Source organism: Pleurodeles waltl, chromosome 4_2, assembly GCF_031143425.1.
Source record: "Pleurodeles waltl isolate 20211129_DDA chromosome 4_2, aPleWal1.hap1.20221129, whole genome shotgun sequence".
Taxonomy (NCBI): domain Eukaryota; kingdom Metazoa; phylum Chordata; class Amphibia; order Caudata; family Salamandridae; genus Pleurodeles; species Pleurodeles waltl.
The window spans coordinates 449,601,664-449,627,704 of NC_090443.1; positions in this window are offsets into that span (position 1 = coordinate 449,601,664).

The following is a 26,041-nucleotide window of genomic DNA, read 5'->3' on the forward strand; positions in this document are numbered from 1 at the left end:
CCACGTTGCGCTTTGGGGTGTTTCCTGTCGCCGGCGCTAGGCCTACCCACGCAAGTGAGGTATCATTTTTATCGGGAGACTTGGGGGAACGCTGGGTGGAAGGAAATTTGTAGCTCCTCTCAGATTCCAGAACTTTCTGCAACAGAAATGTGAGGGACATGTGTTTTTTTAGCCAAATTTTGAGGTTTGCAAAGGATTCTGGGTAACAGAACCTGTTCCGAGCCCCGCAAGTCACCCCTCCTTGGATTCCCCTAGGTCTCTAGTTTTCAGAAATGCACAGGTTTGGTAGGTTTCCCTAGGTGCCGGCTGAGCTAGAGGCCAAAATCTACAGGTAGGCACTTCGCAAAAAACACCTCTGTTTTTTTCCAAAATTTGGGATGTGTCCAGGTTGCGCTTTGGGGTGTTTCCTGTCGCCGGCGCTAGGCCTACCCACGCAAGTGAGGTATAATTTTTATCGGGAGACTTGGGGGAACGCTGGGTGGAAGGAAATTTGTAGCTCCTCTCAGATTCCAGAACTTTCTGCCACAGAAATGTGAGGAACATGTGTTTTTTTAGCCAAATTTTGAGGTTTGCAAAGGATTCTGGGTAACAGAACCTGGTCCGAGCCCCGCAAGTCACCCCTCCTTGGATTCCCCTAGGTCTCTAGTTTTCAGAAATGCACAGGTTTGGTAGGTTTCCCTAGGTGCCGGCTGAGCTAGAGGCCAAAATCTACAGGTAGGCACTTCGCAAAAAACACCTCTGTTTTTTTCCAAAATTTAGGATGTGTCCGCGTTGCGCTTTGGGGTGTTTCCTGTCGCCGGCGCTAGGCCTACCCACGCAAGTGAGGTATCATTTTTATCGGGAGACTTGGGGGAACGCTGGGTGGAAGGAAATTTGTAGCTCCTCTCAGATTCCAGAACTTTCTGCCACAGAAATGTGAGGAACATGTGTTTTTTTAGCCAAATTTTGAGGTTTGCAAAGGATTCTGGGTAACAGAACCTGGTCCGAGCCCCGCAAGTCAACCCTCCTTGGATTCCCCTAGGTCTCTAGTTTTCAGAAATGCACAGGTTTGGTAGGTTTCCCTAGGTGCCGGCTGAGCTAGAGGCCAAAATCCACAGGTAGGCACTTCGCAAAAAACACCTCTGTTTTTTTCCAAAATGTAGGATGTGTCCACGTTGCGCTTTGGGGTGTTTCCTGTCGCCGGCGCTAGGCCTACCCACGCAAGTGAGGTATCATTTTTATCGGGAGACTTGGGGGAACGCTGGGTGGAAGGAAATTTGTAGGTCCTCTCAGATTCCAGAACTTTCTGCCACAGAAATGTGAGGAACATGTGTTTTTTTAGCCTAATTTTGAGGTTTGCAAAGGATTCTGGGTAACAGAACCTGGTCCGAGCCCCGCAAGTCACCCCTCCTTGGATTCCCCTAGGTCTCTAGTTTTCAGAAATGCACAGGTTTGGTAGGTTTCCCTAGGTGCCGGCTGAGCTAGAGGCCAAAATCTACAGGTAGGCACTTCGCAAAAAACACCTCTGTTTTTTTCCAAAATTTAGGATGTGTCCGCGTTGCGCTTTGGGGTGTTTCCTGTCGCCGGCGCTAGGCCTACCCACGCAAGTGAGGTATCATTCTTATCGGGAGACTTGAGGGAACGCTGGGTGGAAGGAAATTTGTAGCTCCTCTCAGATTCCAGAACTTTCTGCAACAGAAATGTGAGGAACATGTGTTTTTTTAGCCAAATTTTGAGGTTTGCAAAGGATTCTGGGTAACAGAACCTGGTCCGAGCCCCGAAAGTCACCCCTCCTTGGATTCCCCTAGGTCTCTAGTTTTCAGAAACGCACAGGTTTGGTAGGTTTCCCTAGGTGCCGGCTGAGCTAGAGGCCAAAATCTACAGGTAGGTACTTCGCAAAAAACACCTCTGTTTTTTTCCAAAATGTAGGATGTGTCCACGTTGCGCTTTGGGGTGTTTCCTGTCGCCGGCGCTAGGCCTACCCACGCAAGTGAGGTATCATTTTTATCGGGAGACTTGGGGGAACGCTGGGTGGAAGGAAATTTGTAGCTCCTCTCAGATTCCAGAACTTTCTGCCACAGAAATGTGAGGGACATGTGTTTTTTTAGCCAAATTTTGAGGTTTGCAAAGGATTCTGGGTAACAGAACCTGTTCCGAGCCCCGCAAGTCACCCCTCCTTGGATTCCCCTAGGTCTCTAGTTTTCAGAAATGCACAGGTTTGGTAGGTTTCCCTAGGTGCCGGCTGAGCTAGAGGCCAAAATCTACAGGTAGGCACTTCGCAAAAAACACCTCTGTTTTTTTCCAAAATTTGGGATGTGTCCAGGTTGCGCTTTGGGGTGTTTCCTGTCGCCGGCGCTAGGCCTACCCACGCAAGTGAGGTATCATTTTTATCGGGAGACTTGGGGGAACGCTGGGTGGAAGGAAATTTGTAGCTCCTCTCAGATTCCAGAACTTTCTGCCACAGAAATGTGAGGAACATGTGTTTTTTTAGCCAAATTTTGAGGTTTGCAAAGGATTCTGGGTAACAGAACCTGGTCCGAGCCCCGCAAGTCACCCCTCCTTGGATTCCCCTAGGTCTCTAGTTTTCAGAAATGCACAGGTTTGGTAGGTTTCCCTAGGTGCCGGCTGAGCTAGAGGCCAAAATCTACAGGTAGGCACTTCGCAAAAAACACCTCCGTTTTTTTCCAAAATTTAGGATGTGTCCACGTTGCGCTTTGGGGTGTTTCCTGTCGCCGGCGCTAGGCCTACCCATGCAAGTGAGGTATCATTTTTATCGGGAGACTTGGGGGAACGCTGGGTGGAAGGAAATTTGTAGCTCCTCTCAGATTCCAGAACTTTCTGCCACAGAAATGTGAGGAACATGTGTTTTTTTAGCCAAATTTTGAGGTTTGCAAAGGATTCTGGGTAACAGAACCTGGTCCGAGCCCCGCAAGTCACCCCTCCTTGGATTCCCCTAGGTCTCTAGTTTTCAGAAATGCACAGGTTTGGTAGGTTTCCCTAGGTGCCGGCTGAGCTAGAGGCCAAAATCTACAGGTAGGCACTTCGCAAAAAACACCTCCGTTTTTTTCCAAAATTTAGGATGTGTCCACGTTGCGCTTTGGGGTGTTTCCTGTCGCCGGCGCTAGGCCTACCCACACAAGTGAGGTATCATTTTTATCGGTAGACTTGGGGGAACGCTGGGTGGAAGGAAATTTGTAGCTCCTCTCAGATTCCAGAACTTTCTGCCACAGAAATGTGAGGGACATGTGTTTTTTTAGCCAAATTTTGAGGTTTGCAAAGGATTCTGGGTAACAGAACCTGTTCCGAGCCCCGCAAGTCACCCCTCCTTGGATTCCCCTAGGTCTCTAGTTTTCAGAAATGCACAGGTTTGGTAGGTTTCCCTAGGTGCCGGCTGAGCTAGAGGCCAAAATCTACAGGTAGGCACTTCGCAAAAAACACCTCTGTTTTTTTCCAAAATTTGGGATGTGTCCAGGTTGCGCTTTGGGGTGTTTCCTGTCGCCGGCGCTAGGCCTACCCACGCAAGTGAGGTATAATTTTTATCGGGAGACTTGGGGGAACGCTGGGTGGAAGGAAATTTGTAGCTCCTCTCAGATTCCAGAACTTTCTGCCACAGAAATGTGAGGAACATGTGTTTTTTTAGCCAAATTTTGAGGTTTGCAAAGGATTCTGGGTAACAGAACCTGGTCCGAGCCCCGCAAGTCACCCCTCCTTGGATTCCCCTAGGTCTCTAGTTTTCAGAAATGCACAGGTTTGGTAGGTTTCCCTAGGTGCCGGCTGAGCTAGAGGCCAAAATCTACAGGTAGGCACTTCGCAAAAAACACCTCTGTTTTTTTCCAAAATTTAGGATGTGTCCGCGTTGCGCTTTGGGGTGTTTCCTGTCGCCGGCGCTAGGCCTACCCACGCAAGTGAGGTATCATTTTTATCGGGAGACTTGGGGGAACGCTGGGTGGAAGGAAATTTGTAGCTCCTCTCAGATTCCAGAACTTTCTGCCACAGAAATGTGAGGAACATGTGTTTTTTTAGCCAAATTTTGAGGTTTGCAAAGGATTCTGGGTAACAGAACCTGGTCCGAGCCCCGCAAGTCACCCCTCCTTGGATTCCCCTAGGTCTCTAGTTTTCAGAAATGCACAGGTTTGGTAGGTTTCCCTAGGTGCCGGCTGAGCTAGAGGCCAAAATCCACAGGTAGGCACTTCGCAAAAAACACCTCTGTTTTTTTCCAAAATGTAGGATGTGTCCACGTTGCGCTTTGGGGTGTTTCCTGTCGCCGGCGCTAGGCCTACCCACGCAAGTGAGGTACCATTTTTATCGGGAGACTTGGGGGAACGCTGGGTGGAAGGAAATTTGTAGCTCCTCTCAGATTCCAGAACTTTCTGCCACAGAAATGTGAGGAACATGTGTTTTTTTAGCCTAATTTTGAGGTTTGCAAAGGATTCTGGGTAACAGAACCTGGTCCGAGCCCCGCAAGTCACCCCTCCTTGGATTCCCCTAGGTCTCTAGTTTTCAGAAATGCACAGGTTTGGTAGGTTTCCCTAGGTGCCGGCTGAGCTAGAGGCCAAAATCTACAGGTAGGCACTTCGCAAAAAACACCTCTGTTTTTTTCCAAAATTTAGGATGTGTCCGCGTTGCGCTTTGGGGTGTTTCCTGTCGCCGGCGCTAGGCCTACCCACGCAAGTGAGGTATCATTTTTATCGGGAGACTTGGGGGAACGCTGGGTGGAAGGAAATTTGTAGCTCCTCTCAGATTCCAGAACTTTCTGCAACAGAAATGTGAGGAACATGTGTTTTTTTAGCCAAATTTTGAGGTTTGCAAAGGATTCTGGGTAACAGAACCTGGTCCGAGCCCCGAAAGTCACCCCTCCTTGGATTCCCCTAGGTCTCTAGTTTTCAGAAACGCACAGGTTTGGTAGGTTTCCCTAGGTGCCGGCTGAGCTAGAGGCCAAAATCTACAGGTAGGTACTTCGCAAAAAACACCTCTGTTTTTTTCCAAAATTTAGGATGTGTCCACGTTGCGCTTTGGGGTGTTTCCTGTCGCCGGCGCTAGGCCTACCCACGCAAGTGAGGTATCATTTTTATCGGGAGACTTGGGGGAACGCTGGGTGGAAGGAAATTTGTAGCTCCTCTCAGATTCCAGAACTTTCTGCCACAGAAATGTGAGGGACATGTGTTTTTTTAGCCAAATTTTGAGGTTTGCAAAGGATTCTGGGTAACAGAACCTGTTCCGAGCCCCGCAAGTCACCCCTCCTTGGATTCCCCTAGGTCTCTAGTTTTCAGAAATGCACAGGTTTGGTAGGTTTCCCTAGGTGCCGGCTGAGCTAGAGGCCAAAATCTACAGGTAGGCACTTCGCAAAAAACACCTCTGTTTTTTTCCAAAATTTGGGATGTGTCCAGGTTGCGCTTTGGGGTGTTTCCTGTCGCCGGCGCTAGGCCTACCCACGCAAGTGAGGTATCATTTTTATCGGGAGACTTGGGGGAACGCTGGGTGGAAGGAAATTTGTAGCTCCTCTCAGATTCCAGAACTTTCTGCCACAGAAATGTGAGGAACATGTGTTTTTTTAGCCAAATTTTGAGGTTTGCAAAGGATTCTGGGTAACAGAACCTGGTCCGAGCCCCGCAAGTCACCCCTCCTTGGATTCCCCTAGGTCTCTAGTTTTCAGAAATGCACAGGTTTGGTAGGTTTCCCTAGGTGCCGGCTGAGCTAGAGGCCAAAATCTACAGGTAGGCACTTCGCAAAAAACACCTCCGTTTTTTTCCAAAATTTAGGATGTGTCCACGTTGCGCTTTGGGGTGTTTCCTGTCGCCGGCGCTAGGCCTACCCACGCAAGTGAGGTATCATTTTTATCGGGAGACTTGGGGGAACGCTGGGTGGAAGGAAATTTGTAGCTCCTCTCAGATTCCAGAACTTTCTGCCACAGAAATGTGAGGAACATGTGTTTTTTTAGCCAAATTTTGAGGTTTGCAAAGGATTCTGGGTAACAGAACCTGGTCCGAGCCCCGCAAGTCACCCCTCCTTGGATTCCCCTAGGTCTCTAGTTTTCAGAAATGCACAGGTTTGGTAGGTTTCCCTAGGTGCCGGCTGAGCTAGAGGCCAAAATCTACAGGTAGGCACTTCGCAAAAAACACCTCCGTTTTTTTCCAAAATTTAGGATGTGTCCACGTTGCGCTTTGGGGTGTTTCCTGTCGCCGGCGCTAGGCCTACCCACACAAGTGAGGTATCATTTTTATCGGTAGACTTGGGGGAACATAGATTAGCAAAACAAGTGCTATTGCCCCTTGTCTTTCTCTACATTTTTTCCTTCCAAATATAGGAGAGTGTGTAAAAAAGACATCTATTTGAGAAATTCCCTATAATTCACATGCTTGTATGGTCACCCCGGAATTCAGAGATGTGCAAATAACCACTGCTCCTCAGCACCTTATCTTGTGCCCTTTTTGGAAATGCAAAGGTTTTCTTGATAGCAATTTTTTACTCTTTATATTTCACCAAATGAATTGCTGTATACCCGGTATAGAATGAAAACGCACTGCAGGGTGCAGCTCATTTATTGGCTCTGGGTTCCTCGGGTTCTTGATGAACCTACAAGCCCTATATATCCCCGCAACCAGAGGAGTCCACCAGACGTAACGGTATATTGCTTTCCATAATCTGACATTGCAGGGAAAAGTTACAGAGTAAAACGTAGAGAAAAATTGATGTTTTTTTCACCTCAATTTCAATATTTTTCTCTTTCAGCTGTTATTTTCTGTAGGAAACCCTTGTAGGATCTACACAAATGACCCCTTGCTGAATTCAGAATTTTCTCTACTTTTCAGAAATGGTTAGGTTTCTGGGATCCAGCATTGGTTTCATGCCCATTCCTGTCACTGACTGGAAGGAGGCTGAAAGCACAAAAAATTGCAAAAATGGGGTATGCCCCAGTAAAATGCCAAAATTGTGTTGAAAAATTGGGTTTTCTGATTCAAGTCTGCCTGTTCCTGAAAGCTAGGAAGCTGCTGAGTTTAGCACTACAAACCCTTTGTTGATGCCATTTTCAGGGGGAAATCCACAAGCCTTCTTCTGCAGCCACTTTTTCCAATTGTTTTTAAAAAAAAACGAAATTTTCACTGTATTTTGGCCAATTTCTTGGCCTCCTTCAAGGGAACCCACAAAGTCTGGGTACCTCTAGAATCCCTAGGATGTTGGAAAAAAAGGACGCAAATTTGGCTTGGTTAGCTTATGTGGACAAAAAGTTATGAGGGCCTAAGCGCGAACTGCCCCAAATAGGCAAAAAAAGGCCTGGCACAGGAGGGGGAAAAGGCCTGGCAGCGAAGGGGTTAAGGATGACTCTGGACTACAGCAGAGGTAGATTGAATTTGCTTGACTTCAGACAGGAACGGAGACGTCAGTTGCCTGTCTCTCGAAAATCTCTTTCTCGCAGTTGACCGGAGTCATCAACTTGTAGACCCCAGAAAGATGAAGCTGAGCTATAGGCCCTACGGTGATGAATTTTGACTTTTATGCTTTGCTTTGAAGTTATGCTATAATATAATCACATATATTTGCTGTGTACATTGCAACTGAGAAGTACTTTGATATATTTAGCTTTCATTGCTGCGACTACTTTTGAACGTGTGCTTCCAATCTACTAATTTCGTCTCTCAAGAACCTTGCGGTGAAGAAATAATAACAATCAATGTCTTCTTTAAACTCAGAAGTGCATTCCAGAGAGGTTCTGTAAGCTCGATTATGAGATAAGAGCAGGAAAGCAGAACAACCTGTTGATTGTTGTTCTCATGATGTTGTCTGGCCTTATCCTCCTCATTGAGGTCTGCAAGAGGTACCGGACGCTCAAGCCGACCCGGCTCTACACCATTATCGTGCTGATGGTGTTCCTTGCATCTGTTGTGCCTTCGCGCATCCTGGGTCTTCTGCTCTACTTTAAAGTTCTGCCATCCAGGGGCATTTTTGTGCTCTTCTGATTCATTACCACCTGCACGTCCCTCAACAGTAGCACTAACCCCTACATATCCTTGTTTGTGGGAAGATATAATATGAGAAATTGTAAGGGTTCCATAAGGCAGACACTTGAGAACATCTTTAGAGGCGACACACCATAGTTGCCAATTCTCTCTGATCCATCTGTGACTAGTTAGTTCAGTCCTGGTATTTTCTTGCAATTCTCGGTCTTGTAGTCCTGGTTTTATACTGAATTAAATAAGACTACATGTCAGTGAATTCTAAGGTAAAAAAGGGACTGGCCTAACTTGTCATGAATGGACCTTGGAAACATGGCAGCTGTGACACAGATGTGTATCATCAGACGAAATACACTCTCTACTCAACGAATGTATTTATCATAATAATGTTGCTCCTTACAGCCTTCTCATTTCTCAAGGAGTCAAGTAATTACTACAAAAATCGAGTCTCTCATCCATTTTTAAGGACACACGCTAATGACATTTCCCGAGTAATTTTTAATTAAATATCTAATTGCCATAATTCAGCAAGATCTTCCTTCAGAAAGAACATTTCCTGTTTACTTTAGTCATGTCGGTTTTGTGTTCTAAAATATTCTCAACTCTATTTTCAACCCAATGTCCCATCGTCAGGGGAGTCCACCATTGCCACCTGACCACCTTTGACACTATACCATGTTATAACTGTCCTCTTCCTTTTGTCATGGGCAAAGACTCCTTTAGGACAAAACCCAGATTATCCAGTCAGTTGTCCTCACTGTCTGCTCCTACAAGTGTAGTGAATGTGGTAGGGATGCTTTAAAAATGTTGGTATCCTTTTCCTCAAATTTGTAACTATGTCACATCACATTATTTGCAAAAAAATTGAAAAAAGTAGCAAAAAATGCTGATTTATTACAAAAGTTGAACATGACCATATTCATGTGATATGTTTAATATGCATACATTGGGAAGGGGGGTTCTTACATTTTTTTGGAACAATGTCAGATTTTTAAGGTAACTACAGCGTAAGTGATTCACAATTATATTCATAGTGTGTATACATATCTCAGTTGGGATATTCTCAAAATTTGTCATGTCCTGACTATCTTGAACAAACAGCACTCCTGTGCCAGCAGTACCATCAATAATATTTCACATAATATTCTTCTTCTCGTCTTGGATGGCCAAATAGTCCAGGTTTCAATGTTCCAGATGTGTTCCTCTATTGGCTATGGATTTCTCTAGAAAGCAGGACGAAAACCTGACCATTTCCATAAACACATTGAAACCACTGGGAAAATCCCTAGAAGCGATCCGAATTTGTTCAAGGATCAGGCAGACTGAAATGTTTTTTCTTGACGTAGGAAACAGCGACCAGAACAAAGCAATGTGTGCACTACTTCTACCTAATTACTTTGTCTAGTCACCTTCAAATCAAGGTGGCATTTTTATCTCGCCCTAGTAAACCACCACTGAAATCAAGCTAAATTTATCTGATCCTTAACTTCCTGTAATAAAAAATTAGCAGAATGTCGTTTTATAGTATGAAGTAATAAAAATATATTAACGTGAGTTTGTTGTGGAATACGGAAGTTACCTTTCAATCACACAAGAGCACCAAGTATGCACCATAACATCAGGTAGACCACTAATCATGCATGTTTGTACTCAGAAAAACGATTTGGACTGCTCCTCTACAGTCATTAAAAGAAAGCATTTCTTCTTTTACTGGCTGGCTCCTCACTAAACATTGCCAGCCTTGACTGGAGTGACAAACTAGCAGGCTTAAGCCCTGATTTAGAGTTTGGCGGATGGGTTACTCTGTCACAAACGTGACAGATATCTCGTGCGCTGTATTATGATGTCCATAAGATATAATGGAATCGTAATACGGTGGGCGGGATATCCGTCACATTTGTGATGGAGTAATCCCCTCTTCACAAAGGTATGGACAATTACATCACTCCTTTCCTGTTTTGAAGTAAATGGTGGTAATAGGGAAGTATAATGTCACCGTTTGGTTTTACACTCTAAATCAGTCCAAAATAAAAAATATGTAACATTTTCAAATAATTTTCTTGAGGCAGTTCTGCTGCCATTTTTTCAATTTACTAATACACAAATTATTTTCAGCTTGTTCTGATAACATATAAGAGTAAAAACGTTATTTCTAGCAGATTGTGCTTACACTATACTTTTTCCCTCAAATAATAATGTAAACACCAATTCATAGCAAGAATTAAGAGAACATATCATTTTAATAAGGACAACAAAAAGGAAAAAGGAAAGATACTAAAGAGGCGTATCCCACTTCTATAATACATCAATCACTTATTGCTTAGGATCATTGTGTTGTCCTTTCAATGGCAGGAGATGCACCCCAGTGTTTGAGTGAGGTTTTCATCCTACTATTGAAGTATGAAGCGACAACACCGTAAGCATGAAGAGAGTTTATTCCAAGTCATCAGGTATCTCCACCTCGCATTACATGTTCTCAAGCCATTCACCTTACCTCTCCCTCACCCAATATTCTAACCTGAACTCCTTCCCAACATTCTGATGGAAGGTTCCAATAGTGGAACAGGGAAGGGAGGGGGAAACAGTGAAAGAGGAAGGGGATAAAAATGAGACATATGAAATAGGATAAATAGATTTGAGGCAATGAAATGTAAGAAATTACAACACATCTCCTTTACCAAAAGAACGATAAGAAACAAAAAATAAGGTACTAAGTAACTATGCATTTGATAAGTGACTGTAAGAAAATACACCAAGGATGAAATTCAAAAGATTTAATGCATTACATAGGTGGTCATTATGAACATGGTAGGAAACACCACTGACTGCCGTGGAGACGGTGAACAGAAGACTGCCAGTGACGGTGAACAGCACCCCGCCATATAATGACACCAAAAACAGAAACCTCCAAAAAGTCTGCAGCCTCCAGCCACCGCCAGGGCCCATGATGCCGGAAAGGCTGTACACCCCACCCTGCAACCGCCAAGCAGACAAATCCTCCGCCCACCAAATAATGATGCACAAATCACTGTGGTGGATAGTGGATGTTGAACGACCATTGGCGAAAGAGACCGCCACGGCCTGCAATGGGACTCAACAGCAAGAAATGCACACATTGGCAAGTTTGAAACCCACACACCTGACACACATCCACAACACTATAAAACACTCACATACACACCACTATAATCCTTTGCAACGCCAATAGCACGAATCAGACTGACAACACTACACACATACACTGTACACAACATGACAAAAGTCCACACACACATATTCACAAAAGCACCCTCACCAATACACCCAGAACACCACACCCATTACACATACCATGGCACCCCCTAAGCACCCACACTTCACAGTTAGGGGGCTAAGGACCATGGTGGACGAAATACTGAAGGTCGAGCCACAAATCTTCGGGGCACAGGTCCAGCACCCACCCATCGCCAGGAAGATGGAGTTATGGCAGACGATTGTAAACAAGGTCAACGCAGTGGGAAACCATCCACGCACAAGAGACGACATCCACAAGAGATGGAACGACTTGCACGGGAAGTTGAGGTCTATGCCAGGCACAATATTGCGGTACAGAAGACTGGGGGGGGACCCCCACCTACACCCCCGACTACACTGACTGGGAGGAGAAGTTACTGGCTACCCTGCACCCGGAGGGCCTCACTGGACTCACTGGAGGACTGGAATTGGGTAAGTCATCTACAATGACTTCATATCCACCACACCTGTAATGCATGTACCACCCCATTCCTCCAACTACCACCAAGACCACCGCCCCTCCCAGGCCACAATAATTACATCCAGTCACCCTGCATACCCATCTGCTCACTAACAGGCCCACATCCCTCCCCCTGTGCACAGCCACATACCCCTGCAAGGAATCACAATGGCACTACTGCTCCCACAATGCACCTCCACATCCCATGCACAATGAAAGGATAATCCCACAAAAGGTCCCTGCATGGCCCGACAGGTGAATAAACAGCATAAAATAGGGCAGGGTTGTGCATCCTTATCTGTTTTTGTAAACGTAACATACAGGTCCACTCCCCCCCACAGGCACCACCACCCATGCTACCCGGATGGAAAGACCAAGGAGTGCCAGCACCCCACACGAAGACAGAGGCCCCACTCAGGAGACTGGAGAGGGATGTAAGGACAGTGAGGAATACCCTGGCCTGTCACACAATCCTGGAATGTCACCCTCCAGCAGTTCCACCCAGGATTCCACTGACACCCCTACTACCCAGCCACCACTATCAGCTCTGGCCAAACGAGCCCACACCAGTGTCTCCAGGCCACAGACTGGCAGACCACATGTACAGAGGCCAGAGTCTCCACCAACTAACAGGCAGGATGATGATGGCCCCAGTGCAAGTGGGACTGCCAGACCTGTGCAGGGGACACAGGCACAGGGGGCTAGGCCCAGTGGGAGGGCATCAGTGGCCCGGGGAGGCCAAAGGATGGACCCTGCAGCCCATGAGGTGATCTCTGAGGTCCTGGGAGCATACCACTATACCAGGACAGGATGGGCCAGATTCTGGCCACCCTGGAGCAGAATCAAAGGCTGCAGGTAGCACAACAGCAAGAGGCCATAGAGCAATGGAAATAGCTTGATGCCACCATGGCCACCATTGCAGGGGTGCTGCAGCACCATTACCCAAGCCAGCCTGAGACCCCCACACACCTGGAAGCCCCTACCACTGCCCAGGACACAGACCTGCCCTCTGCATATGCAGCAGCAACTGGACTGGTGGCACTGGCAGAGAACACACAGGAGACCAGCACCCCTACCTCTGCAACCCAGCACCAGTCACTCAAACGTGCCCTCAGACCCAGATATGGCACTGGAACACCTGCCAAGACCAAGGCCCCCACTAAGAAGTGACTCTGACCTGAACTGTCTCCCAAGTGTGCCAGTGTGCTACCATCTTGACCCGCCAATAGCAACATACCAACTTGCAAGGGACCTATGGACCAATACCCACTGCCACCAATCGCTGAGCCCATGTACCTGGCATGGGCATGCACCAGGAGCCCACTCCCTATCACTGTACAGCGCACATATGAAATTGTGACACGTAATAAAACACATTTACACCAATTCGTATGTCCCCTGTCATAATGATTACTCAATTGGTAGTGTGAATGCATTAGCCAGTCAATTCCATAATCATACCTTTATTGCAGGAATGGTATCCCACACACAACAGTGTCTGGAGTAACTCAAAATGTACAGCATGGTTGTCTCCATGGCACATGCCACCTCAGTCTTCAGGTAACAGTGTCAATGACTCCACATCCCCAAACAAATGAGTCAGACAAACATTATGCAGTGCATACAACAGCATCAGTGAACAGTACCTCATAGTCACTGGAAGTATAGGTGGATCATCTGGTTCCTGGAGTGGACATCTTCCCCCTCTTCATCCTCACCATCACTCTCATCCCCTCTCAGAGGTAGCAGGTCTGGATGTACAGCACCCTCCTCCTCTAGTAGGGGGATAGATCTCCTCACAGCCAAGTTGTGCAGCATGCAGCAGGCCACCAATATTCTACACACCTTTTCAGGGCGATAGCACAGGGATCCCCCAGAGAGATGGAGGCAACAAAATCTAGCCTTCAGGAGACTTTTAGTGCGCTCAATCACCCTCCTTGTACATCCATGGGCCTCATTATAATTCTTCTCTGCATCTGTCCTGGGATTCCTCACAGGTGTCAGGAGCCATTGCAAGTTGGGGTAGCCAGAATCACCTGCAAAAATGGGCGAAAGAGGACTTTAACAAACTGCCATTACTTGCATACAGTCTGTCTGTCAGCTATGTACTGATCCAGTGTCATACACACTCACCTATGAACCAACCTCTGTCCCCTTGTAGTTGTTCCATCATTTGATGTACTGGTCAGCAGTACACACCAATTGTATGTTCATTGAGTGGAAGTTCCCTCTGTTCCTGTACACCTGTTCATTCACTCTTGGGGAGATGAGAGCTATGTGGGTTCCATCAATGGCACCTACCACATGGGGTATGTTAGCAAAGGCATAAAATCCAGACTTGATGGTAGGGAGTTCAGCCCTTTGGAGAAACTGGACATATGTATGCAGGTGTTGTACAAATGCATCCATGAATTTGGACAGGATGAGGGTAAACATTGGCTCTAAAAACCCTGCACCCATGCCCACTGTCACCTGAAATGAGCCCGTAGATAAAAAATGGAGTACAGAAAGCACTTCAGTAAGGATGGCATGCTGATTCAGATTAGCCGGTCTCAGTACAGGATCCAGTAAAGCCCATAGGTCCTGGATTGTTGAACGATTTAGTCTGTAGGTGACAATTATGTTACGTTCCTCCATGGTATCCAAATCAACAAGAGGTCTGTACACAGATGGGGCCCTCCCTTGCCACATGGGTCTGTTCCTTTGGGGAGGAAAGAACACATTTGAGGGACACACATACACATGCAAAACATGTTGTGAATCAATAACTAGTGTACAATACGTAGGTTACACACACAAGCGATGTATGAGGTACAACTTTAGGCACATGTATGCAGTAATACCTCTGATCTAATGTGAGGAACAGACACTCATGTGGGCAGGCGACTAAGGGCTGGGATTTGAAGGCCCTGAATGGGGCCCCTGACTAGGAAATATGTACATGGTGCTAGCAAAATGGCAGCCTCCTGCCATCCGGATATGAAGGCGTGGAAGTGACATCATTCCGTTGGTGGTAGTTGTCAAGGCGGAAGCCGGTGTTCACCGCCGTGCACCCATTCATTGGTTTACATGGTTGTCAATGGGGAAACTGGGCCTATCATGATCGCCGCCGGCGGTGACAGTGCACAGAGGAGCAGGTGAGTTGGCGGTTGCCTTGCATGGATGTGTGTGATGGTGGGGGATGCCTGTATGCATGTGTGCTCGATTTGTAACTGCAAAGGTGTAGATTGTGTGGCATGTACTGTTAGTGATTTGGTTAAATAGGTTAAATAGGGGACGACATGTCAGCTGTATCAGATGGGTATAGCCTGACGTCTATTTTTCTTCTCTGTCTGTCCCATACAGGTCAGCGCCCATCAGGAGAGAAGACTTTGGCAAGCCATCACCAAGGAGGTGTGGACCCTGGGGTCTACAACTGGCGGAGCACCCGCTGCAGGAAGCGGTGCGAGGACCTGCAGTGCTGGGCCAGGAAGACCTTTGAGGCCCAGCTCGGGAAGGCCTCCCAACGAGGAAGGGGTGCCTGTCGGACCCTGCCCCTCTAATGTCCCGCATTCTGGCAGTGGCATATCCGGATTTGCATGGGCGCTTGAAGGCAGCACAGCAGCTGCAATGGGATAAGTACCAACACTGTTTAATACCACTTTGATGGATGTGTTTGGGTGCTGTGGTACGTATGCTGTCTAGTGCCAGGCACTATGACAGGTGTGTTCCACCAGTCCTGCCCCCCATGGGCACGGAAATGGTGTGGGGCAGGTGTCAACGGTCACAAAAGGGCCCTTCAGGATTGATCTATCTGTACTGTAGGATTCTTTGTGGGCACATGGACTAGTGGGTGCATTGGCTGGCCATGGTCCCTCATGTGTGTAGTCCACATAGTTCATCAGGTCCGTGTTTCATGTGGGAATTGAGTTATATTCTGGGGTAGTGGTCACTAGTCAGGAGCATAGTCATGACTATTGTTGTAGGTGCTGCGTGTAGGTGTGTAAGTTGGATGGGAGTGTGTATGCACCAAGTATGAACATCCATTCAGGTATTTATAGATTTCTCTCATGTTTTGTCTCCCCACACCTGTGCTCCTGTGTTCTTTGTGTACATCAGCATTATCTGGCGAAGGAGCAGTGGCACCGGCGAGTGGGGATGCAGCGGGCCACGGTTCCAAGGAGGCAGAGTCGGCGGAGCCCAAGGGGATCAGTGGGTTGGAGGGCGAGGGGAGTACCACGGGGGAGGCAACTACCACTGGTGGTAGTGACTCTGATACCTCCTCCGATGGGAGCTCCCTGGTTTTGGCGTACCCTAGAGGGCCCACCCATTCTTTGTCATCTTCTGCCACCCCATGCCATCACCGACCTCCCAGTTGCTCCCATCCAGTTGCCCGCGCCCGCTCACCCAGGAGGGTGGGTGTCTCCTTCGCCCCAGGCACCTCATTCCCTGCCCCAGTCAGCCCTGCTGCCCCCACATAGGAGGCTATTGACCTCCTGAGGACCATCTCTGTAGGGCAGACAGCCATCGTGAATGCCATCCAGGGGCTAGCATCCCAGATGCAGCAATGCAATGCATACCTGGAAGGCATTCACTGTGCCATGTCTGGCCTACAGAGATCTTTTCAGGCTCTGGACTCCTCTTTGACGGCACCTAGTGTCCCTAGTCTTTCCGTGCCCCCTTCAACCACCTCTACCCCTTCCAGCACCCCACTCCCTTCACCCATCCCAAGCACACGTTCAGACAGCCGTGCACACAAGAAGCACACAGAGAAACACAAGCACCATACTTCCCACCACAGGCATACACACAGCCAACATACAAAGGCACACACAACAACATCCACTTCCCCCAGTGTGTCCACCTCTCGGGCCTCCCTGTCTGTCACCTCAACATACACACCCACAAGCACTGCACCCTCAGTCACTGCTGCTGGGCCCACTCTTGCAGTCACCACAACATCTGACATCCAGTCATCCACCCCAGACACCACACCTGCAGTCACCATTACTACATTGACTGACACATGCAGCACACTCACCAGATCTGCAGATACCCAGACAACATCCATTTACACTGGCAGCCTGTCTTGTCTCACTGTGTTCACCCCCCCTCCTCCCAAGACACTCTAACGTTCCCAGACACCCACTCAACACACATCCACCACACATCAGCATACTGCCCAGGCACCTGCATCCACGTCCAGCACACCTACACCTGGTAGAAGCACTCCCTCTACCTCCACTCCCACACCTTCCTCCATATCCACCCCAACTACCCCTAAGAAACTTTTCCTCTCCCGTGTTGACCTGTTTGAACCCACTGGCCCACCCTGTCTCGTCCCTAAATGTGCCCATCTCCTTGCCCTGTCCAATCCTTCCTCATCCAAGTCTGCCCCAGTCTGCCCTTCCCATTCCCGTTCCCCTTCCACAGAGAGGAAGAAGCCCCCTGTTGCCCCAGGTCCCTCTGCCACCCCCCTTGTCCAAGCCCACTCCCCCACCTTCCAAGGGCAAACCCAAACCCCCTCCACCTCCCAAACGTAAGCCCAAGCCCCCCCTTCCAGGTGTAAGTCCCCACCCGCCACCCTAGCCCCTGTTCCATGAGGTGCCTGGCTGCCCCATTGATGTCCCTTTACGGTGGAGTACCCTGTGCACATGTGGGAGTCAAGTCCGGCCCATTTGGGCCCTTCAGGGTCTTTTCCATGGACTGGCCAATGGCCTTATTTGGACATTACTATTTTACTTTTGTATTAAAGTTTGTGTGCCCAGTGGTGCTGTTGGCATAATATGGAGACTTGGTTCATCGTTTCATTGTGGGGGTGTGGGGTGCACATATGTGTACTTTGGGCAGGTCTTTGTTGCCTTGTGTCGGGTAAGTACCTCTTATTCTGTTATGTATGGCTTGTGATGGTGGGAGGGGTTGGGAGTGCGTTGCAAGGTGGGTGGGGTGGGTGTGTAACTGTGCTCTTTCTTCCCATGTTTACTAGGTTGCTTTACTCATCTTCATTGGCGGTCACAGTCGTGGAGGTTTACTGCAAAGAGCAGGACTGGCATTATTTGCAACTCTCTCTCTATGTCTGCTTCGGCATGTTGTGTGTGCCTACGGTGAGTGTTTCCTTTTATTTGGTTTGTTTCTGCCACTCCCACCCCAGAACTGACAGTGGTCTTGTGCTTCATTATTTGTTGGGCGGGTGGGGCCTTTCCGTCGGCCTGTGGGCAGCCTCTTCCGTCGTTGTCGGCACTCCAATGATGGCGGTGTGTAGATGGTGTAGGAGGCTGGCCTGGCTTATAATGGGTACCTGATGGTGCTTACACCTTGTGCCAGGTCCAGTTATCCCTTAATAGTAGATTAGTAGTGTTCTAGCAGCTTAGGCTGATAGAGGTAGCTATAGCAGAGCAGCTTAGGCTGAACTAGGAGACATGCAAAGCTCCTACTATACCACTTATATCATATAGCACCATATCATAAGAATCACAATACTCAGAGTTACTAAAAATAAAGGTACTTTATTTTAGTGACAATGTGCCAAAAATATCTCAGAGGATATACTCCCTTAGGAGGTAAGTAAAATACACAAAAAATACACACAAACCAAAATTAGGTAAGTAAACAGTTAGAAAAGTAGTGCAAACACTGTAGAATGCAATAGGATGCAATAGGCCTAGGGGCAACACAAACTATATACTAAGAAAGTGGAATGCGAACCACCTAGGGACCCTTGGTCTAGTGTAGTGTGTAGAGGGTCACTGGGAGTGTAAGAAAACACTAAGGCCCTCATTCCGACATTGGCGGGCGGCGGGCGCCGCCCGCCAAGCTGAAACCGCCAAATGGCCGCTCCGCGGTCAAAAGACCTCGGAGGCCATTCTGGCTTTCCCACTGGGCCGGCGGGCGCCCGCCAAAGGAGCGCCCGCCGGCCCAGCGGGAAAGGCCCTGCAACAATGAAGCCGGCTCCGAATGGAGCCGGCGGAGTTGCAGGGGAGCGACGGGTGCAGTTGCACCCGTCGCGATTTTCACTGTCTGCAATGCAGACAGTGAAAATCTTTATGGGGCCCTGTTAGGGGGCCCCTGCACTGCCCATGCCAGTGGCATGGGCAGTGCAGGGGCCCCCAGTGCCCCCCAGGGGCCCCATGACACCTGTTCCCGCCATCCTGTTCCTGGTGGTAAAAACCGCCAGGAACAGGATGGCGGGAAGGGGGTCGGAATCTCCATGGCGGCGCTGCTTGCAGCGCCGCCATGGAGATTCAGCCCAAGCAGGGGAAGCAGGGGAAATCCGGCGGGAAACCGCCGGATTCCCTTTTCTGACCGCGGCGTCAGAATGGGCATTGAAGCACCGCCAGCCTGTTGGCGGTGTTTCCGTGGGCCCCGGCCCTGGCGGTCTTGGACCGCCAGGGTCGGAATGACCCCCTAGGTGTGTCCAAGATACCCCACCCCAAGACCCTGAAAAGTAGGAGTACAGTGATACTACTTTCCCAGAAACACACTAAAGTTGTGATAGGAGATTCTGCAAAGACCACAACAGACTGCAAAGCACTGAAGACGGATTTGTGGACCTGAGGACCTGTAAATGAAGGGGACCAAGTCCAAGAGTCATGAAAGTGTCCGGGGGAGCAGAAGCCCCCAGATGAAGGTGCAAAATGGCTGCCCCTGGATAGAAGACGCTGAAGATTCTGCAACAACGAAAGGGGCCAGGAACTTCTCTTTTCTGCAGAAGATGTCCTTGTTTCTTTGGAGAAAGACCGCAAACAAGCCTTGCTAGCTGCAAAGGTTGCGGTTGAAGAAAAAGGGTACTGCCCGGGCCCAGGAAGGACCAGGAGGTCGCCACTTGGAAGAGGAGACAGAGGGGGCCCTCAGCAATACAGAGAGCCCACACACAAGAAGGCAGCACCCTCAGAAGTACTTGAACACAGGTTCAAGAAAACTGAGCACGGCGGTCATCTCAACACTACAAAAGAGGGTCCCACGAACCCGGTGGTCAACTCAGTGAGTTGAGCAATGCAGGATGGAGTGCTGGCGACCTGTGCTATGCTGTGCATGAAGGATTCCATGCAAAAGTGCACAGAAGCCCTAGCAGCTGCAGTTCACGCAGTACACAGGATTACTGTCTGGTGAGGGGAGGCAAGAACTTACCTCCTCCAAATTTGGACAGTTGGACCACTGGACAGTCTGGGTCACTTGGGTCCACCACCTGTGTTGCACGGGCCATGCTCGTCAGGATGAGAGGGGTCCCAGAGTACCGGTGATGCTGAAGTTTGGTGCCTGCTGGTGCAGGGGGAAGATTCCGTCGACCTACGGGAGATTTCTTTTTGGCTTTCAGGTTGAAGGGTGAAGGCAGACAGCCCCCAGAGCATGCACCACCAGGAAACAGTCGAGAAAGCCGGAAGGATTAGGCTCTACAATGTCGCTGGTAGTCTTCTTGCTACTTTGTTGCACTTTTGCAGGCGTCCTGGAGCAGTCAGCGGTCGATCCTTGGTAGAAGTCGAAGAGGGAGATGCAGAGGAACTCTGGTGAATTCTTGCAAATCGTTATCTGAGGAAAAGCCCACTGGAGAGACCCTAAATAGCCCTCAGAGGAGGATTGGCCACCTAGTCAGGTAAAAACCTATCTGGAGGGGTCTCTGACGTCACCTGCTGTCACTGGCCACTCAGAGGCCTCCATTGTGCCCTCACACCACTGGATTCAAGATGGCAGAGGTCTGGGACACACTGGAGGAACTCTGGGCACCAACCCTGAGGTGGTGATGGACAGGGGAGTGGTCACTCCCCTTTCCTTTGTCCAGTTTTGCACCAGAGCAGGGACTGGGGGTTCCCTGAACCGGTGTAGACTGGTTTATGCAAGGAGGGCACCACCTGTGCCCTTCAAAGCATTTCCAGAGGCTGGGAGAGCCTACTGCTCCCCAGCCCTTAACACCTATTTCCAAAGGGAGAGGGTGGAACACCCTCTCTCAGAGGAAATCATTTGTTCTGCCTTCCTGGGACTGGGCTGGCCAGACCCCAGGAGGGCAGAAGCCTGTCTGTGGGTTGGCAGCAGCGGTAGCTGCAGTGAAAACCCCAGAGAGTTGGTTTGGCAGTACCCGGGGTCCATGGTGGAGCCCCAGGGATGCATGGGATTGGCATCCCAATACCAGATCTGGCATAGGGGGACAATTCCATGATCTTAGACATGTTACATGGACATATTCAGAGTTACCATTGTGAAGCTACATATAGGATCCCAGTGAGACAGGCAAAAACAAACTGACACACAAGTAAAAATGGGGGTAACATGCCAGGCAAGATGGTACTTTCCTACACATGGCTGCTACTTGTTTCTCATGTGCTTCATTATTTGATGGTCCGGACTGCCAGCCTGTTGGCAGTAGTTACCCCCACTGCCGGCGGAGCGGTGATTGCCGCCATGCTCATAAAGAGGGCCATAGTCTTTTTGCCACGTAGGTTGCAAACACTTCTCACCCCCTTGTCTACTGGAAATAGTCACATGTTTTTCAGCGTCTGGAGGGACAGAACACTTGGGTACCAACTTCTTTGGACAAGGAACCAGTCTATCCATGCTCCATGAATGGTTGTCCTCCAAGATCACCACATTACATTTGACCTCTTTATTTTGGAAGGTGTGTAATATTCACCAAACCTGTTCTGATTGTTGATTGTTTTTTTACCAAAACCCATTGCCCTTTTTTCCACCTCTGTTGTCTCACACCCCATTTGTCATCAGACCATGTGTTTTACTAACTTTGATTCTGGAACACCTTCTGTGCCATTTATTAGGATTTTTCTCGGATTTTCTCTCCCCAAATAACCATTTAGGAACTAATTTGGAACAGGGTTTCCTTCTCCCCAGCTACTCAAACAAGGACAAGCCTGTGATGCTATTTGGGGTGGTGTGATACGGCCATAACATAGCCTTGACTTATTGAACAACAGGGATACCTGAGGCTAAACCAAATTGGATCACCTCTTTGAATTTTCTGTTAGCCTTTTCTACCACCCGTTGGATTTGGGACAATATAACGGGGTTCTTACATGCTGAATGGACAGTCCTGACAAGAAGATTTTCATCTCCCCAAAACAGAATTGAACTCCATTATCAGTTATGATGGTATTGGGGATGCCTTCAGAGGCAAACGTGTCTTACAAAAATCCTATGAATATTCTAGTGTGAGTGATAATCAATGAGTGTTAATATATTCTTCTCTTGGGCTCCCAAGACACTGAGACTGCCCACAATAGGGCTACCTTGGCTCAGGGACTTGCTGTTACAATGACAAGCTCAAGGGGAGCTTTGTGTATTTGTCTGTATTTATAATTAATACAACACGCATAACAATCCTTAACTCTTTCTTCTAAAATAGTGTTCAGGTACGGGAACCAATATTCTGCTCTGACCCTGCTCTGTCAGGCTCTTCCCTAAATGTTCCTCGTGGACTAGATTGACAATGCACTTGTTAGACCTGTCAGCTCTTGGCATGGTTTGCCCTGTCTTTTTGGCTTCTGACCTCCTGTTTTTGATCCTGTGCTGAATTTTGTTTTTGCTGGCTTTAGGGCTCTGGGCACTTTACCACTGCTGACCAGTGTTAAAGTGCAAGTGCTTTCTCTTCAAATGGCATTGGTGATTGGTGCATCCATGATTGGGATATTTGAGTTACCAGCAAGCCCCTATTATAGTGTACCAGATGTGCCCAGGGCCTGCAGATCAAATGCTACTAGTGGAACTGCAGCACTGATTGTGACACCCCCATACATACCCCTGTAAACATGTCTCAGGCCTGCCATTGTATTACTTTTGTGATATAGATGCAGTTTTAAACTACAATTTCGACCTGGCAAGTGCACCCACTTGCCAAGCCCAAACCTGCCCTTTTACCACATTTAAGTCACCTCTAAAGAAGGCCCAAGAGTGCAGTGTATTTAAAAGGTAGGATGTGCAATAGAGTGTTTTACATGTTTTTATTGCAAGATGTATCTCTACCATGGGGTAACATGGGGATTGCCTTAAAATATCTCTTTAGTGTAATTTCCCATTCGGAGCAGATAGAGATTAGGAGTTTGGGGTCTCTGAACTCACAACTTAAAAATACATCTGTTGGTGAAGTTGGTTTTTAAATGGTTAGAAAGTGGGCATTTTCTTGCTTAACCATTCTGTGCCTGTGCCTGGCTGTGGAATAAACATCTGGGTGAAGATGACAGTTGGGCTGTTTGTGAATTCCCTCCAGACAGTCACACAAAGGGAGCTGAGTGTGCCCTCATGGGTCTTCCTCAGGTAGAGTGGTGGGAGGAGCTGACACTTGCATGTGAATAGGGCTGTGCCTGTCCTTACACAAAGCAGTCTCTAACCCCTTTGAGTGTGTCTGGGGCCAGGGCAGGAAAGGTAGGGTCCTGTGCACTACAAAGACTTTACTTTGAAGTTTGCCTACTTCAAAGGCAGAAATGGGTTTAAGTACTGGACCTCTGACCCCACAAAGTTAGAACACTTCTGGACTGAGGACATTATGCCAGGAAGAAAAGCTGGATGCCGTAGAAGGGACTGCCACTCTGCCTGTTGCTTTGTTGTACTGGCCTGCTGCTTGCTGCTTGCTGCTTCTGTCCTGGTAGTGAAAGGACTGGACTTTGCTTTCTACATTCTGCTTTCCGAGGTTCTCCAAGGGCTTGAACTGAGCGTGCCTCCTGTTAAGAAGTCTCAGGGACATCAAAGACTTCACCTGCCAGTGCCTGGGCTCTTCTGCTGAGAGTCCTGGCTTGCCAAGTGGTGCCAACTCGAGGTCTGGGGCCCTTTGAAGTGTAAGCTGGTAACCTGAAGGACAAACGTCACACACTGAAGAACCACAGCTGAAAAATCGATTCAGCGCCTGTCCTGTGGCCGGAGAATCAACGGCAGCACCTGTCTTGTGGCTGCAGAATCAATGTAGCACCTGTTTCCCTGCGGCTCCATCAATACAACGCATCTGGATTTTCCATGCATCGTTCCCAGGACATCAATTTCTCATTGACCCCAAACCTCAGTAAGGAATTGAGGCTGTGTGCCTGGAAATCAACACATCACCTTTCCTGTGAGGAAGTAACTGATACATCACCTCCCCTGCCAGTAAGGAACCTGACGCATCGCCTCTCCTGCGCGGAAAGAACCAACGCATCACCTCTACTGTGTAGTAAGGAACCCTCGCATCGCTTTGCTTTTCGACGCCTCACCTCCCCTGCGGCCCTCGGCATCTTTGTTTTTGACGTATCCCAAGTACTGTGTGCTAAAAAGATACAACCATTGATTCCTATGAATTAAGTTTCATTGAAACCTTTAAAAAGTGATATTTACATATCTTGTATGTTGGATTTTTGTTATTTTGGTCTTGTTTTATTTAGATAAATATTGGCTATTTTTTTAACTGGTGTGGAGTCGTTTTGCAGTGTTTTCACTGTGTTACTGTGTGGGTGTGTAAAAAAAACTTTACACATTGCCTCTGAGATAAGCTTGTCTGATCATGCCAAACTACCAAGGGCATAAGAAGGGGTTATCTTAGCTGTGTGGCTCCCTTACCCTGACTAGAGTGAGGGTTCCTACTTGGACAGGGTACAAAGTACTTTCAGCTAGAGACACCATTTCTAACAGTGGTCAGTTACATTAGAGGGCAAGACTTAAAAATGGAATGTTCAATTATGGGTATCTCATGTCTCACATTCTAATAGAGTTGTAATTCTACAGCCACATCACTACATCTGTCTGGCCACCCTTTTACAATTTGCTCTTTCACAGAAGCCAGAAGCGAAAACCTTATCATTTGTTGCGGCATTTACCCTCTCATATTCCATCAAAGCCAGTATGGTTCCTGGTATAATAGGTAACTCCAGTTCCTCACTAACATTATTCAAGTATGCAGGCATTCTATAGAGGAAATCTGCAGCTTAGTTTTTTCTCCACAAACGTACACCATTTTGTAATGATAACCCTGTAACCCCAACACCCATTTGGCAATTCTGGGTGCTGTGTTCTCTATCTCTTTTGTGGAAAACACAGAAATCAATGGTTTGTGATCTGTTCTTAGTTCAAAAGGTAACCCCAAGTAGAATTTAAAATGATCAATAGCCCAGTAACAGGCCAAGGCTTCTATTTCTACAGTGGAGTGGTTTATCTCACTATCTCTAAGAGTTTGAGATGTGAGTGCTATTATACCTTCTGCACTCCTACTCCAACAGGGTAGCCCCCATTTGTTTCTTACTCCAATCAGTAGTTAGAATTCCTTCCCCCCTAGAGTAAAATCTGCCTATGCTGGGCACATTGACTATGGTATTTTTTATTTGTTAGAAAGATTTTGACTGTTCATCACCTCATTCAAAAAGTGTGCTTTTCTTAAATAGAAGTCTTATTGGTTACATCGGCCATGTTCCTCACAAACTTTGCAATGTATTCTGCTAAACCTAAGAAGGATTTCATCTCTTCTTTGTTAGCAGGAGAAAGGATGTTTTTGGCAGCATTCACTAGGCACATCTTGGGTTTAATGTGCTCACTGGAGATGGTATGCCCCAAATAATCATCAGAGGTAACTCAAATTTTGCATTCTCTTTCTTTACGATGAGGCCAGCATCCAGCAGCTTACTCAACACAACACACAAATTGTTACCATGTCCCTTCTCTGTGGACTCATATATTAGGCTGTCATCTTGGAAACACTTGACTTTGCTAATGCCTTGTAAAAAATGCTGCATTGTCCTCTGGAAGGCTGCTGTAGCAGAGGCTAGTCCGAATGGCTTCCTTAAAAATGTATACGTACCAAAGGGTGTGGTGAATGCAGTTAACGGTTGTGAGCCAGGGTGTAGCGCAACCTGATGGTAAGCAGAGAGGTCTAGTACACTGAAATATTTTTGCATCATGTATAAGGTTTAACATTTCGTTAGATCTTGGGAGAGGATAGCGGTCCACCAAAATGTTGGCATTCAAACCCCTTAAATCAATGCACAAGCGTCTCTCCTTACCTCCACTCTGGAGGGGGCCAACCATTCTGAGCAATCAATCATCTCTATTATTTTTTTTTCTTATTTGTCCAATTCTTTTTTCAGCAAATGCCTCATAAATAATGGGACAAGCTAGTTTCATGTACTACTGGTACAGCATCATTTTTTTAACTTAATCTTGTGTGTCACACCTATCAACAGCCCCAGGTCTTCTGAAAACACCTTTGGAAATTTGTCACGTACTCCAGAGCCTACAATATATCTGTCCACTGGCACCTGTTCTTTGTTATTGGGTCTAACCTTATAACTAGGTCATTCTGGTGTTTCCAACCCAAAATATTGGATCCTTTCTCAGTGATGTACATCTTACCAACTGTGTGCTAATCCTGAAATGTGATGTGCATTTTCACCATACCAACCAGGGGAATTTAACTATATTGTATTCCCGCTGGTGTGATATC